Source organism: Mastigoproctus giganteus, chromosome 13 (genome assembly GCF_048544385.1).
Source record: "Mastigoproctus giganteus isolate SK-2022 chromosome 13, ASM4854438v1, whole genome shotgun sequence".
NCBI classification, from domain to species: Eukaryota; Metazoa; Arthropoda; class Arachnida; order Uropygi; family Thelyphonidae; genus Mastigoproctus; species Mastigoproctus giganteus.
Window position 1 is genome coordinate 18,094,593 of NC_143587.1, and position 10,957 is coordinate 18,105,549.

General features: G+C 38.3%; 1 non-coding gene across 1 annotated transcript; it reads left to right on the forward strand.

The window, feature by feature from the left end:
• The first annotated feature begins 5,720 nt into the window (after positions 1-5,720).
• On the forward strand, positions 5,721-5,794 carry TRNAT-AGU (transfer RNA threonine (anticodon AGU)). Its single transcript has one exon. It is a non-coding gene; the product is annotated as a tRNA-Thr (tRNA).
• The last annotated feature ends 5,163 nt before the right edge of the window (positions 5,795-10,957 follow it).

A 10,957-nucleotide genomic window follows, 5' to 3' on the forward strand; every position in this document is an offset into this window, starting at 1 on the left:
GATGCCCTAAGCTGACAATGGTTCTTTCTAGCACTCAACCCATTGTCCAGCATGCTCAACAAAAGCAAGTACCGATATACCCTAAAAGAATGAAGGAAGATGGATGTACACGGATTGATGTACATGGATGACATCATAACCTAAGACGCAACCGAGAATCAACTCCAACAGCTACTCCGGATCACCGAAGTGTTCAACACTGACATCAGGATGCAATTTAGCCTAGACAAATGCAAGACCCACGGACTACATCAAGGACATCAAGTCGGTCGAAACTACCAGCTGAAGAACGGTGAAGTGATTGAAGCCATACCAGAGATATATACAAATATCTGGGAATGATGCTGGCACGTGCACCAGTTAGAATGCAAGGAGATCAAGGCCCGCCTGTTTGAGAAAACCACTAGAGACTGAGAAGCCTGCTAAGATCAAAACTGAATGCTGGGAACGTGGTCACAGCCATAAACATCTATGCTGTCGTACTAATGTACTCTTTCGGGATCTCAGATTGGACCAACACCGAGCTAGAGGAGATTATGAGATCGACCAGGATAATGATGACGAAAAGCCGCCAACACCACCTGAAATCGGCCATCGAGAGACCAGCCATAGCCCAGAAAGACGGGAGGGGATTGAATGACCTCACTGAACAGGAAAAGAAGGTGATTAAGAACCTGTGGGATTACTTCCAGGAAAACATAGCACCACTCTATCAAGCCATACAAAAGATAGACAAACGGCGCACAACATTGAACTTTACAAAGAGACTCCACTCACACAGACATTAGAAATAAAGATAAAAATGGGTGAAGCAACCACTTCATGGCAGACACTACAATGACCTCCATCAAGACTACATAGATAGGAAGGCTTTCAACGCATGGAAGCTCTTCCCCGAAACCGAAGGATTCATGCTCGCTATACAAGACCAGGTAATCAGCACGAGGAACTACAAGAATACATCCTGTAGTTCCCGGAGAATCCCGGAGTAACAGGTGACACATGTCGACGATGCCACCTGTCCCCAGAAACAATCCAGCACATAACTGTGCAAGTTGCAGGGTGATTGCCCAGACGGGCTACACTCACAGACATGACTAGGTCGCCAGAATAACACATCAGAAGCTAGCGAAATATACCATTTGATCAAAGAAAGTGTACCATATTAAAAGCACAAACCTCGAGGCGTAGTAGAGACCTCTACTCACAAACTATATTGGGACAGTGTCATAAGAGGCCGCCGTAGCCTAGTGGTCAGGCGCGCGGGTACATGAGTACACGTGCTTTGAGTGACCGGGGTTCAAGCCCGTGACTGCTGAATACGGTGCTGTTTCTTGTATTCTGTGTATCTTGTAAACTCCTCTGACCGTTTGGTCGTCCCGGAGTATAAACAGAAAATTTATTTATTATAATAACGGAAAAAACCATCCCGCACAACAGACCAGACATAACCCTCATCGAAGGAAATGGGTACCTACCTGATCGACATAGCGGTGGCCAACACCAGCAACTTCCAGAAAAACTACGAGGAAAAGATCAGGAAGTACACAGACCTAAGACACGAAGTCAAAGAACTGTGGCATACACAACAAGTAAGGATCATCCCGATCACCGTGTCAACCACTGGCATGGTGCCAAAGTACGTAGCTCCATAAGAACCTAGGAGCAATAAGCCTTCCAGAGAACACTAACGTGGAACGCCAGAAAGCTGCGATTGTGAACACCTGTAGGAAAGTAAGACACCACCAACCACCTAGGTGTACTTGGTACCAGTACCCGTCACGGGGGGGGGGGGGAATCCCATAAAGGAGTAAAAGTTTTAAACAAAATAATAATCCATTTAAGAATTAACAGTGGAATCAGGAATAAAGGATTTTAACATTATAAGAATAATTTCACTGGCCACGCGAGGGCCTACATTGAAGAAATCATCAAGCTGGATCTGAAATCATTATCTGATATGCTAGTAGAAAATGAACAAGTTGAGTAAACTCTTTAGTAAAACTAAAAAAAAACTAAAGTAGAAAGCTAAAGCCAAATACAGTTTATTTTTACAAATTTTGTTTATTTATTTTTTTAGGAAATTCTAGCACTCTTTTGCTTGAAGTTGGTATTTTCATTGGTTCTCATTTAAAATTATCACCCTGTTCTTTCCTTACTGTGAGCGACTTGTCATTATGCTGAGTCATAACGAGTTCTGAAAGTACTACTATCTATCAGGAATTTTTAGGAATGACCCCGCGAAATTTGAATAAATCTCTCTCTCAGGATAGAGAAAATGCTCTTTAACAGGAATCGCCAGTTCAAAAATCCACATTTGTCATCCTTCCGATCTACACTCGAACCACCGAACCATGGTCACCCCATACATACACGGTCTTCTATTGCTGAATGCTGCATGAACATACCTTTGAAGTAATTTCGTAGTTACTTCCTTTTCAGGAAGTTTTACTTGAAAAAATTATCAGTAACAAAATAATAATAACATTATGAAATTATCGTAATCTCAATGCTTCGAGTAGGGCTATCTTATCGACAAAAAACATACTGTGTAAAATTGTTCCAAAAATATCTTAATTTGTTGTCTGAGGTCAATGAATGCAAACCAAATTAGTTCCATAAAATCAGTGAAGCGCGATTGTCTTGCTTAGCTGATCACCTAAATAAAAAAAACACCTTTTTATTGAAAACAAATTCCTTCTCGTTTTCAGCTCCGATAACTTAAAAATTACTGATAGATAGTAGCACTTTCAGAACTCGTTATGACTCAGCATAATGACAAGTCGCTCACAGTAAGGAAAGAACAGGGTGATAATTTTAAATGAGAACCAATGAAAATACCAACTTCAAGCAAAAGAGTGCTAGAAACACGAAATTTACAAGTAACTTTTCATTCTCTTACTTAATTTCACAAAAAATGTAAAATAATGTAAAATAATAAAAAAATGTAAAATAATCATCACATCGATCACAACATAATCGATCAAAGAACCATGTTCGAAAATACTGCTATGTTCGAAAACAATGGCTATCTTTCTGAAACCCCACTTTAACAATCTCCTCCTCAGTGAAATGTGCCAGTAATTCATAGACTACGTCAATCTACTTCTCACATTTTTTTCTGTGAGAAAGATAGATCCAACCATACTGTGGCTGGTCACTGCACACTGCAATCTTCACTGGGTGTAGGAAAGCTTCACGTGTTACATTGGAATTTTCCATGCACAACAGTCAGATGAAACCAGACCTCATCAGAGAAAAATGTGCAGTCTAACATCTGAGGGTTTTCATACAGAGTAATGATCTTGTTTGCCAATGATATGCACTTTGTAGAATAACAGTTTTCATTTTCTCGCCGCTGCATGACAACTGCTGTATGATAGCTTTTTTTTTTAAACCTCCCAGGCATTTCATCTCCAATAAGTGTACAAGAGTACAAGCACACAAGAGTTGGCAACTGGAATCTTATTTTTCGTTTCTCCAATTTTCGTCTGGCCTAATCCAAGCATGACAAAACAACCGTCCGAAACATTATATGCTATGCAAGTGGAAGCCATTTTTTGACAACAAGAGATACATTAATTCCCCCCCCCCTTTATTTATTTATTTATTTATTTATATTTATATATAGCCCAATCTGTGAAATGTTGCATTTTTTATGCTTTCAGGTCAAAGGCAAACTCATATTAAACGTGGTTCAGTTCCTCAACATTGCTTATATGAAAACGAGTTCTGAATAGTTTCAATACAGTACTGAAAGCTAGGGGCCCGCTTTTTTTTTTTTTTCTTTTTCAGCTGAGAACATACTTAGTTGTTTGGTTTTAGGAGCATCAGCGACTAAGGCTATATTGCTCCGTGTATACTGCCTGTAAATTGCGTGTGTTCCGTGGTCGATTTTCTGTTTGCTGGACGAAAAAACAGTTTCTGGGAGGGAAAAAAAAACATGCAATCCTCGCTTGAGACCCACTAACTCAGCCACGTTGTGAAAAACACCGTAGTTACCGTAAAAATTCTTCTCTTCATCGATGGGCTTCGAACGCAGTTCTTTTCCACCCACTGTGGGGAGGACGGCGATTCTACCAAATGTGCTACCCATAAGGGTTTCCAGCTGAGAAAGATAAGGCCTTATAACGAAGGCCGGTATCGTTAGCTTTTAACTGCAGTCATCTGCTCTTTCATTTATTGTATGTAAATGAAATATTATCCCACATTCTTTCATATCCCATTCACATTAAAATACCCTGCGAGCAAGTGAATATGGTAAATATTAGAAAAGGCTAATTAATTAGGTTAACTTTATGATAATTGCCAAAGGAACCAACTTATGAGGCTTCAATACATCGCGTTTGTAACTGCACGTATCCTTAGGTCGCTATGCTATTTTCCAGACGAAAAATCCGAATTTCTGGAGAAAAAACCTGTATCTCCACTGGAATACTTGAAGACCCTATTTGAATTTTTTTGATTCCCTTATTCTCCCACTAGCTATCCGTGGTATTCAGTTTATCTCCTATGTAAATGATCTCAAAAATGATCTCGTCATTGATAGGATTTGAATTCAGGCCTTTTCCATTGGTTGTGAAAGGACGGTGGTTATATCCACTGTATAAACCTCGAGGGCTAGAAAAGGGCATTTCAAATGATGTGCTAAGGTCTACAAATTATCTAAACCGAACACTGTTTATAATAAAAGCATTTTATATTCTATGATGATATACCCGTATCTCTACTGAAATACCTCAAGATGACTGTCTGATTTATTTATTTTTTTTAATTCCTTTATTCTCCCACTAGCTATCCTCGGTATTCCGTTTATCTCATATGCAAATGATCTCAAAATATGGACCCTATTACATATTTTATCTGAACACTAAAAATATATTAATCAATACATTTTTAGAAACTGCTGCCAAGCACTTTATAAATTTGAGTCTTAAAATGACTGCTCAGAAACCTTCCAATATTTCTTCTAAAAGAAAAAAGAACCCCTTTCCGTTAGTTAATTACTGACTTGTTCAACAGTCTCTGTTCACAGGGACCGAAGGATTCATTTTGATATTCTTCTCGGATATGCTTCCAGATTTCTGATTTCTTCAAAACCAGATTATCAGCATGCTATATCCAGGTCTTAGATCTATCTTAATCTAGGCCTCTCTTATCTTGACATGATTATTCAATTAAAATCCATTCACATCTTTAGCAAATTGTGCAATATCTGGCTTTCATCTCGATTTGAACTAAGGTAGCATGACAGGTCCCACTTAGATTATTTCATTCTAGCGTTACTAATTAGAAATACTAAGATGAAACCATCTTCGATGCTTATTAAAAAGCTTCTGCAAAGCACTGATAAGTTTTTCCCCGATTAATCAAGCAGCTAAATATTGATATCAATCTGTTTCTTCTAGATTAAAAGATATCTCGAAGCTATTAAGAAAATTCTTTATACTGACCTTAAAAATGATTCTTAATTAAAATTTTCCATCTCTTATCTTCGAAATATTATAAGGTGAATAAACCAGCAACGTAATTGCATTCTTAAATGTATAAAAGAACACTCTGACGTCATAAGTGGCTCCAAAGATTGCAAGAACAAATCAAAAACGCTAAGAATTTCTTTTAATAGATAATTCTTTAAAAACAATTGATAAACGAAGTCTTGAGAGCACATTATATACTTTAGCCTTGATAAGGGTATTTATAAACATAGTCGTTCACGAGGCGCCGTGGTTTAGTTGGTTAAAGCGCCTGTCTAGTAAACAGGAGATCGTGAGTTCGAATCTCACCGGTGCCTTAGGTATTGCCATTACTTTTAAACTAACCTTTGTGGTCTAATCAGCAAATTTACCACATGGGAAGAACTTGCAACCGAGTCTACCCCCTTTCCTTCTGACTCAGTTTCAGCTGATATATTTGTTTTTATATTTTTTTTCTGTTTTTAATGTTATATATTAAGCATCCCGGATCCACCCGTCATGTACCATTCAAAATGGTGCCCAAATCTTCTTGCGCTAGTAGCGCCATCTCGAAAGATAACATTGGCAATATTATAATTGTTATACTGGTAATAAATTGGCATTTATAACATTGACATTAATTGATTTAATTTATTAATCTAAAGTTTGATACTGCATTTCTATGTAAATTGATTTAAAGCTTTCTTCTCATTTTTAGACATGAAATATGAAGAATTTATAGATTTGATTAAATAGGGTATGAAACAGACCTGATGAAAAAAAATATAATTTTTCGCTCACTGAGAGAAATATTCATTGTCACTTACATCTGTTAATCGATAATGGCGCCCTCTTACAGCAGTTATAAATTACAAATAAAAATTTTAATAACTTTATATAATAATAATTATTAACAATTATTATATTAAAAAATAATTAAAAATGCATAATATTATTATATTATTATATATTATCTAAAATAATATAATTATATATAATTATTAATATATATATAAACAATTATTATATATTATATCATATTAAACTATATAATTATTATATTAAAAATTAGTAATAATTTTAATAAAATTTTAAAATTTTGGGGGGGAATAATAATAATACTGAGGTGTATACACACGCACAGGTTCTTTTATTATTATACAGTGGTGTCCAAAGAAAGTGCATCTCCCCTTAAAATTGTAATTGTCGTCCGAATAACATAAGTATATGGCAATATTTCGTACAGATTGCATCATATAAGATTGACACGTGTATGTGATGATGTAATATTGCATCAGCTGTTACTTTCAACTATATATGCACGCTCTGCAAGAGTTGTAGTCATTAGCATTAGCATTAGAAGAGGCATACGACAAGAAATCAAGCTTATGCAACATCAGCCAAAAAAAAAAAAAAAAAACCTCCCATTTCACCCCTGCATTCGTTCCATGATTTTGGAATAACTGGAAGCAAAGTGGAGGAGAAATTGTTGAAGTTAAACATAAGAAAAGCACCTGGGGTGGATGGGATCTATCCAGTTATATTAAAGGAGGCGACAAAGCAACTAAGCAAACCCTAAGTCATAATTATGAGAGCGTCCTTGGACTCAGGGGAGGTTCCCACGGACTGGAGATGTGCAAATGTATCCCCAATTCACAAAGGGGGATTGAAGGGTGACACGAGTAATTACAGACCAGTTAGTTTAACTTCTGTTCCGGGTAAAATAATGGAGTCACTGGTTAAAGATGCATTGCAGGATCATCTAGACAACACTGGAGCAATAATTCAGACACAGCATGGGTTTGTTAAGGGAAAGTCTTGTCTGACAAATTTGATTGGTTATTATGATGTGGTTACAAAGGAACTGGATGCAAAAAATAATTTTGATATCATATATTTGGATTTCAGGAAAGCTTTTGACACTGTTGCGCATGGAAGACTATTGTACAAATTGGAGCAGAATGGTATTAAAGGTAAGTTGCTACAATGGATAAAAGGATGGTTAAGTGGGAGAAGACAGAGGGTGGTAATCAATGGGTGCTGCTCTTCTTGGACTAATGTTATTAGTGGAGCCCCACAGGGTTCGGTTTTAGGTCCACTGTTGTTTTGTATATTTATCAATGATATTGATGAAGGTATATCAGGCTTAATGTCGAAGTTTGCAGATGATACAAAGGTTGGCAGGGTTGTTAATGACAGTAATGGCAGTGTGCTACTGCAACAGGATCTAGATAATTTGGGCAGATGGGCTAAGAAGTGGCAACTGAAGTTTAACCTTGACAAATGCAAAGTACTGCATATGGGTAGAAGTAATCCCAGAGAAACGTACCAACTGTGTGGTACTACACTTAAGGTGGTAGAAATGAAAAAGACCTGGGAGTAATTGTGCAGTCAGATATGAAGTTTTCTGAGCAATGCAGACAGGCTGCCAGGGCAGGTCATGGGGTTTTGTCAATGATATATAGGAATTTTGTTAGCAGAGAAAAGGAGGTGATTATCCCTCTGTATAAGGCAATGATCAGGCCACGCCTTGAGTACTGCGTACAGGTCTGAAGGCCTCATTTTAGGAAGGATGTAGATTTACTTGAGCGTGTACAGAGAAGGGCAACAAGATTGGTGAGGGGAATGAAGGGATCCTCTTACCAAGAGAGGCTTAAGTTCTGCAAATTGCAGTGGCTGGAGACTAGGCACCTGCGCGGTGATCTGATTGAGGTATATAAGGCCTTGAATGGGTTGAGAACGCTGAATTCTGATGGGATCCTTCCACTTGTTCAGATTACGAACCTAAGGGGGCAAAAATTCAAATTAAGAAAAGACAGATGTAGAATAGATGTGCGGAAATTTGCCTTTAGCCAGCGGGTGGTTAATTGCTGGAACAAACTTCCATCTGTCGTTGTGGAAGTTGATAGGTTGAATAAATTTAAGGAGGAACTGGACAGGCATTTGGAGGGAATGGTGTGATTTTTTTTTTTTTTTTTTTGGCTGATGCTGCATAAGCTCATACACTTGCTTTCTTGCATCACATGCCACTGCTACTACTATTACTACTACTACTACCTCCTCTGTAACTTGATTACAGACTAGCTTATATCCCATAGGCTTTTGTGTCACCTGATACTTTATATGCATCCCATACATTTTTATTCTCTGCCACGAGCCTCATTAATTCATCTGACATCCATTTAGGCCTTGACATCCAGTTAGACCTTGAACAGTATTTCTTAGTTGGAATGAAAAGCCTACTAGTCTCCAAAATTAAGTCCCTGAAGGCTTCCGATTTAGAATTGGACGTTGGCAACACCATCAGTTGATTCTATTGTACAGAATTTAAAAACTGTCTGAGACCCCTGTAGTCATCTTTACCAAAGCAAAGCCCTTCCCTTTAGCCTTGATGACTCTTTAAGTAATTCCCACATCAGTACATTGTGATCACTGTGACCCAGTGGTTCCTTTTTCTGCAAATTCTTAATGCATGAATAATCATTGCTTATAATCAGATCAAGCGTATTACTCCCTCTGGATGCCTCTCGAACATGTTGCTGTAGAAAACAGTCATGCAATAAATCCACAAAAGTCTTGCTAGCTAGGGTGCGAGTGACCAAAAAACCGCAAGTTTCAGTCAATATCTAGAAAGTTAAAATCCTCATTATAAGACATTCTGATTTACTGGCCCACTCTATTTCTCTGCACAATTGTTCATTATACTCATCAGATTCATTAGGCTTATAACACACGCCTACTCTCATTTTTCCTTTCCCAGTGCTTATGTCACACCAAACAGACTCAGCATTGCATTGTCCACCAACATCAATTGGATGCGCCACTTCCTTAGATTTTACGTGTTTCTTAACTAACAGCATAACCCCATCTTCTTTCCTGTACTGCCTATCCTTTCTGTACACATTGTACTCACCAAATTTTCAATTCTGCACTGCTTATGTGTAACACCACGTCTCTCTTTGCTTGTTTCAAGATGGCGAGTTATGCAGTTGACGCCACGAAGGCCAACCGGGCTAGCCGGGTGGGTAAAGTGCCTGCCTGGCAACCCAACGGTCACGGGATTGAATCCCGCCTCGGGCTTGGATCAGAGTAGATAAAATGCAAAAACTTTGGGGATGCATTATGGCCACAGAAGCCGCCACGAAGAAAGCGTGCTATTGTTGTTTTACGTGAGGAAGGATGTTCTTCCCGTCATATTGCTTATGGGGTGTCTTGTAATCAGTCGACAGTGAGTAGATTTGTTTCCAAACTCAAGAATACTGGTTCTGCTGATAGGAAAAAAGGAACTGGACGCAATCGAGTCTCTTTGCCAAAACAGGACCGTGTTCTGAAGCGCTTATGCCTTAAAAACCGTAAAGTTTCTGCGTCTGAGCTGAAAAGAGAATGGGAAGAACAAACAGGAGTGGTAAGTGCAGTAACAGTCAGAAGACGCCTCTTCAAAAATGGACTTGTCGTCCTAAGAAGAAGCCCCTCCTCACACAAAAAATTAAAAAGGCCCGATTAATAAGTAAGGAGCATGTCAAATTAACCCCTCGAGCAGTGGAAGTCAGTAATTTTCTCGGATGAGAAAAAATTCAACCTACATGGCTCTGATGGGAGACAAAGGATTCGCCGTAGACGTGGTGAAGAATACCATCCAGACTGTATGGTGTCTACAGTGAAATTCCCTACCAGCCAAATGATATGGGGGTGCATTTCGTATCACCTGCAGTTTATAAAAGGTTCCGTAAATGCCAATGGATACCTGGCTATATTGGAAGGCAAACTGCTGCCAACCATTAGAGACCATTTCAACCTGCCAAGTAACTGCATCTTTCAGGACGACTCTGCTCCTTGTCATCGCCTGAAAAGTGTAAGTAGGCACTTCTGTAGTTACTTTAGCTTCATTTCTGCATTAGAGGTTCGACGGTAATGTTTTTACATTTGTTACAGGTGAACAAATGGTTGGAAGAACGGTCCATTACAACACAGGAAACTGCCCGGACCTGAATCCTATAGAGAACTGTTAGCATCGTGTGAAATCTGTAGTTGCCATAAAGAAACCAAAGACCTTTCGTGAACTTCAGGAAGCTATAATTCGTGTTTGGAACCATGAACTATCAGTTGATTATCTTCAGAAATTGATCTTGTCAATCCCTCGAGGATGTGCTGCTGTCATCAGGGTCAGAGGCGGTTCAATTAAATATTAGTTTGCACCTGGTGAATTTTTCATTTAAAATGATAAACTGAAGTAAATTGAGGGCTTCTGATAACATTTCAGCCATAATTGTTGGGTTTTTACCAAAACTGTTAAGTTTTGGTATAAAGGTTGCAAATGCTCATTTTGGAATATTTTGAGAGCACCTGTCAAATATTACTTAGCTTTGCTTTAACTATTAATAAATATTTTTTGTTTATATTTCTATTTGTAATACTATTCATTAACGTAACATACCGTCGCGAAAAAGGGTTAGAAATGTGAAATTCCTAGGTGATGCACTTTCTTTGAACACCAGTATAGA